Below are 5,748 nucleotides of genomic sequence, written 5' to 3'. Positions count from 1 at the left end.
TGCGCTCTGCATTAAAGGTCCAGTCACACTAAGCAACTTACCAGCGATCCCAACAACGATAGGGATCGCTGGTAAGTTGCTAGGAGGTTGCTGGTGAGATGTCACACTGTGACGCTCCAGCGATCCCACCAGCAACCTGACCTGGCAGGGATCACTGGAGCGTCGCTACACAAGTTGCTGGTGAGCTCACCAGCAACCAGTGACCAGCCCCCAGCGCCGCGTGGAAGATGCTGCGCTTGGTAACTAAGGTAAATATCGGGTATGCATGCACATGCAGCTACATGTGCACAGAGCAGGAGCCGGCACAGACAGTGAGAGTGGCGGAGGCTGGTAACAAAGGTAAATATCGGGTAACCAAGGACAGGGCTTCTTGGTTACCCGATGTTTACATTGGTTACCAGCCTCCGCAGAAGCCGGCTCCTGCTGCCTGCACATTTAGTTGTTGCTGTCTCGCTGTCACACACAGCGATCTGTGCTTCACAGCGGGAGAGCAACAACTAAAAAATGGCCCTGGACATTCAGCAACAACCAACGACCTCACAGCAGGGGCCAGGTTGTTGCTGGATGTCACACACAGTAACATCGCTAGCAACGTCACAAAAGTTGTTCGTTAGCAGCGATGTTGCTAGCGATGTTGCTTAGTGTGACGGGGCCTTAAGAGGTGGAATCCGTTAACGGAATCCTGCATGGTTTGTTTGCTATGGCAATTATCTTGTTTGCTCCCAATTAGTGATGGGGTATAAATAAACCTCTCAGAGGCAGGCAATCTTCAGAAGGTGGCAAGAAGCAGCAAGATCAAGATAATCACTCCAAGAACCCTGCCTGGAGCCCTGCCTGGAGCGACTACTCATCTTGTGGACCGACGGACGAGGGATTCCATTGGTGAGAAAAGAAGACAACCTTCCTGACCCCCACCACCCTCAGCCCCCCAACCACCACCACCCTCAGCCCCCCACCACCCCACCACCCTCAGCCCCAGCCCCCCCACCACCCTCAGGCCTCCCCCACCACCCTCAGCCAGACACTCCCCCACCCCCCCCAAACCTCAGCCACCACCCCCCTCAGTCACCTCCCCACCCCTCTCAAACCCCTCTCAGCCCCCACCACCACCCTAAGGCTTCAACCCCTCCCCCTCTTTGTATTGCTTTTTTCTTTTGATCAATAAAGAGTTAATTTACCTTTTTAAAAAAAAGTAAAAAGAAAAAATATAAATAAAATTTTTCAAAAGCAGTGTTTGTTGCATTATTTCACGTAATTTTATCTCTTGTTTAGTCTATGTTTAATGGTTTTTGGGAAAGAGATGCAATTTAAACTTTAATTTTCTGTGGTTGAGCGAAATAACTAAACATAGGTGTCTTTTTTTTTTATCATGCTAACTGCACTATTGAAGGTAGAATATGCCAGTTACTGTCACTGGCTTAAATTTTGTTTGCTTTTTTTTTTTGGTAAAATTTTTTTAAAACTTCAAGCTTTTTTTTTTTCATTTTTTAAAATTTAACCACACAACACCCTCACCATCAAACCTACCCCACCAAACCACCTCCCCCCCTCCTTTATTTTTCTTTTTTTTAACGTATTTTTTTTTTATTTCCCAAAATATAGGTTAAATCAAAGAAAAGATTCATCGCCACCTTGGAGAAGCTCTTTCCTACGCGGTTGAATCCTCAGACTTGTGGTCTATGATTTAAAATTTTGAATTCGATAAACATGTAAGTATACTTTGAGTGTTAATAACCGCTTTTCTAAATTATTTTTTGTGCTAAATAATTTTTATTTTCCCACCAAATAGATCTATTTGAGAATGTCCTCCAAACCAAGCCCACCAAGCTCTGACCTATTCCAGGTAATTAAAATTAAATACCTTTTTTTTCTTTTTTTTTTTTTCTTACATCAATTTTTTTATTTTGTTTATTTTTTAGGAGGAAACTACAGCAGAGGAGGCGGCGGCAGCAGCAGCAGCAGCGGCGGCGGCGGCAGCCACACCACCAGAGGTTGGAGCAAACGTCCGAGAAAGGGGTGCAGATATGCATGGAGAGAGCTCGCAGGATGTAAGTATATCCACTTGATTGACATCACAAATAATGCGACATACCTACTACCTACATACATGCATACCTCACATAGCTTTATACATGCCTACATACTATACCTACCGACACATACCTACCCTAACTACATACCTACCATAACTACATACCTATTGACACATAGCTACCCTAACTACACACATAGCGATGCGTAGTCACCGTAACTACGTAAGTACCATAGCTACGTTAGCTATGGAGGTATCGTCACTAACTACCTACAATTAGCTATTGTATTGCATTAGTTAATGGGTTTTTTTTTTGTTTTTTTTGTTTTTTTCAGGTCGATGTTCCGAACATTAGAGGTCCTCCTCGCTGCTCCCAGAGTCATCGTCGGCATGGCGGTGGTCGCAGCAATGTGAGTGTTTTTTTTTTTTTTTTTTCTGATGCCTTCCATGGTTTGTAAATGTTAAACATGTTTTTTTTAACTTTATTTTAATATTTAATTTTGTTTCGTTGACAGGTCTCACGCCGGAGGCAGGACGAGGATTCGGATGGGGAGGGAGGTGGCATAGATGTCGAACTCCTCATCGACCTCGTCCATGCTCGTGAGCCGCTGTGGGACATGCGAGACAACCGCCATGCCAATTCTCTCATCACCCGGCGGCTCTGGGACGAAGTGGCAGCAGAACTTATAGATGGGTGGGAGGACCTTGACACTAGGAACCGTAAAAGAGTAAGTATTACAAACATGTTTTGCAAAACTTTCCATATTCAATGATGTATTTAATTCTTTTTTTTTTTTTTTTTTCTCTTTTCAGTTATCCGTCTGACGACCTGGTGGCGTTCACTTCGTGATCGCTCCAAGAGGGACTTAAACAACGAGATGCAGGCTCCAAGCAGTTCGGCGGCACGCAAGGGCACACAATACAGGTATGGCCGTGCCCTTGCGTTCCTAAGAGGCAGCATGCTTCCAAGAAGGTATGTATATATTTTTTTGGTGTTTAATTTCCCCATGTATGAATGTATGTATCCTTTGTATTCGATCACATGCTACGGCAAATGTGAATAATATATGTTAATGTTTTTGTTTTTTCTCATTCCACAGAACCGTCAGTAGCACCGTGGAGCCTGCATCACAACTGAACCCTCTTGGAGCGATTGATGAACTGAATGTCACCGGTGAACCCTCCAACAGGCCCTCCACTTCTGATCCCTCCCTTCCTTCTACCGCTTCTTCTGAACCCTCCCTCCCTTCCACCTCAACTTCACAGCCCTCCCTCCCTTCTACCAATCCCTCTAATTCCTCACTCTCTACCCTCCCATCTTTCCCCTCTTACCCAACCTGCCCATCGGCATACTGGCAAACCTCATTACATGAGGCTGGTCAGCGAGTAGGTGTTCCCTTATCTGACCACTCTGACGCTCACGAAACTTGAACCGCGTTAGGTTCGGGTCATCAGCGACACAGTGGTCAGAATAGGGGCAGCCCCGAGTTCTTACACCTGAACACATCAATCCATAGTTTCATCAAAGTGTTATCAGACCAAATAATCGCTGGCTTCAACCTTGTAAACCATAGTTTACAAGTGTTGACCAGCAAGATGGATGAGGTGCTTTCAGCTGTAAGGCAAACACCTAGTCAACATTTTTTCCATTCTGTTATCGGTGAGCTGGAAAGCCTACCGTCTGACCAGCAAATTCACGTAATGAGGGCTTTCCAGAATGCCATCCAGCAACTCCATCAACATCCCCCTCCCACCACTGCACCACATCTATCCACAGCCCCTCAGATGCCACCCCCAGTCCACTTACAGCCTCCGTCACAGACTCACCAAGTACCCCAAACCTACATGCACCCTGCCCAATACTCACAATCTACAATACTCACACATTCCAGAAACCCTATGCACAATACCAGATCAGTCCAAACATCTCTTTATTCCCCGTCTCCATTTTCAAGCCCACACGACAACACTTCCACAACTCCATCCCCAACCGCACTCTCTCCTGCACTTCCTAACCCGTTCCATCATTCTTCTTCCTCCTTCCGAACCCCAACATGTTTTCCAACCTCCACCTCTCAATTTTCTAACACTCAGCCTTATACCACCCCTCAACCAACTCCAATACCTCACCCTCCTACCAGCTCTCACCCATCTCCCAGCCCTCAACTATCTTGTCTTTCAAGCCCTTTTCTTCCAACCACTTCTCTTAGTTTTTCTACACCCTCACCATTACCTCTTACCCAACCTTCACCTACCCAATCCACACTTCATACCCCAACTGTTGGAGGGAACAATCCTGCGAGCGGTTTCAGCAATGTCTCCACCCCACATTACCAAAATTTGTAGTGTTTTGTCTTGTTTATTAAATTTTATAGTCATATTTTAATAAATTACAGTGCCTGCTACTGATGTGGGACAGCAAAACTGTATGCCCTGCACCACACGTTTAATAAATCATTATTTTTTCTTTTACATTGTGTTTGTTTTTATTTATATTTTAAGTTATTTAATTGAAATACATATTAAAAATGGGATAATGGTACACATACAGTGGCTAGTGCCGATGTTGTGGGATAGCAAGATGCATGCCACTACACGGGTAGAGGAGGTGTAGTTCAGGGCCAAGTGGGATTTGTGGTGACACGGGGATAGTATAGCATAACGACGTATGTGGCAGATGTGATGTGTGGTGTGAATTCACAAGGAGGAAGGCGATTCCTGTACAGGGGGGGTACAGTCATCAGACTACCAGGTTTGCCCGGGTGTCACACTGTCACTGTAGGAACTTGGCTGAAGTTCAACTGGTTTTGGTTTCAGTCATAATGATACAAAACTGAAACCAACTTTGTTTTTAAAAAAAATCTTTTTTGAAAAAAAACCAATAACAAATATCAAATTTACAATGCAATATTTATATCATTTGTAAGAACTTTTAGGAAAATTTACACTATAAACACAGAAAATAACCCAATAAACATTCTCAGACACGGATTACAATCTAACTCACAAAATAAAAAAATAAACAAACATTCTCAGACACGGATTAAAATCAAAATAACAACAATTTACAAAATAAACATTGTCAGACATGGATTAAAATGTAACTAACACAAAATATAAATTCTCAGACACGGATTAAAATCTAAGTACATCAAATCATTGTATCCTGCCACTCCAAGCGACCAATATCCGACACAAAATATTCCGCAAACTCGTCACGAATACGCAAGACTTCTCTGGTGGTGCGGAAGGATACGTTGCTGAATTGTGTTAAGTAACAGTTTGTCATTTCTTCTTCAAGTGGAGGAACGCCATTGGACAACAAAAAGTTATGTAATATGACACAGGCTTTGATTATTTCGTCAACAGTTTCTACTTTAACATTTATTGCAGTTGTCAAGATCCTCCAACGAGCGGTTAAGATCCCAAAAGCACATTCGACCATGCGCCTTGCTCGACTTAAACGATAATTAAATATTTTTTTCTCATGTGTTAACCCACGACTTGAGTATGGTTTTAATAAGTTTTGGGACAATTGAAAGGCCTCATCCCCCAAACATACAAAGGGGAGTGGTGGTCCTTCACTTTGGGGAAGCGGTCTTGGTTGCGGGAAAGCAAAATGTCCTCCGTAAAGATTTCGTCCAATTGCCAAATTTTTTAAAACTTGTGAATCATTTGCTCGGCCAAATGCCCCAATGTCCACAGCCAAAAATTTA

At 43.6% G+C, this 5,748-nt stretch overlaps 1 long non-coding RNA gene across 1 annotated transcript; it reads left to right on the top strand.

Moving 5' to 3' along the window:
- The first annotated feature begins 1,572 nt into the window (after positions 1-1,572).
- Positions 1,573-2,031, top strand: LOC142310442 (uncharacterized). Its single transcript, XR_012754155.1, has 3 exons — positions 1,573-1,709; positions 1,790-1,843; positions 1,920-2,031. It is a non-coding gene; the product is annotated as an uncharacterized LOC142310442 (long non-coding RNA).
- Positions 2,032-5,748: the final 3,717 nt, after the last annotated feature.

This window comes from Anomaloglossus baeobatrachus, chromosome 5 (assembly GCF_048569485.1).
Source record: "Anomaloglossus baeobatrachus isolate aAnoBae1 chromosome 5, aAnoBae1.hap1, whole genome shotgun sequence".
NCBI lineage: Eukaryota > Metazoa > Chordata > Amphibia > Anura > Aromobatidae > Anomaloglossus > Anomaloglossus baeobatrachus.
The sequence above is the reverse complement of the archived record's forward strand: the minus strand, read 5'-3'. Positions and strand labels throughout refer to the sequence as shown.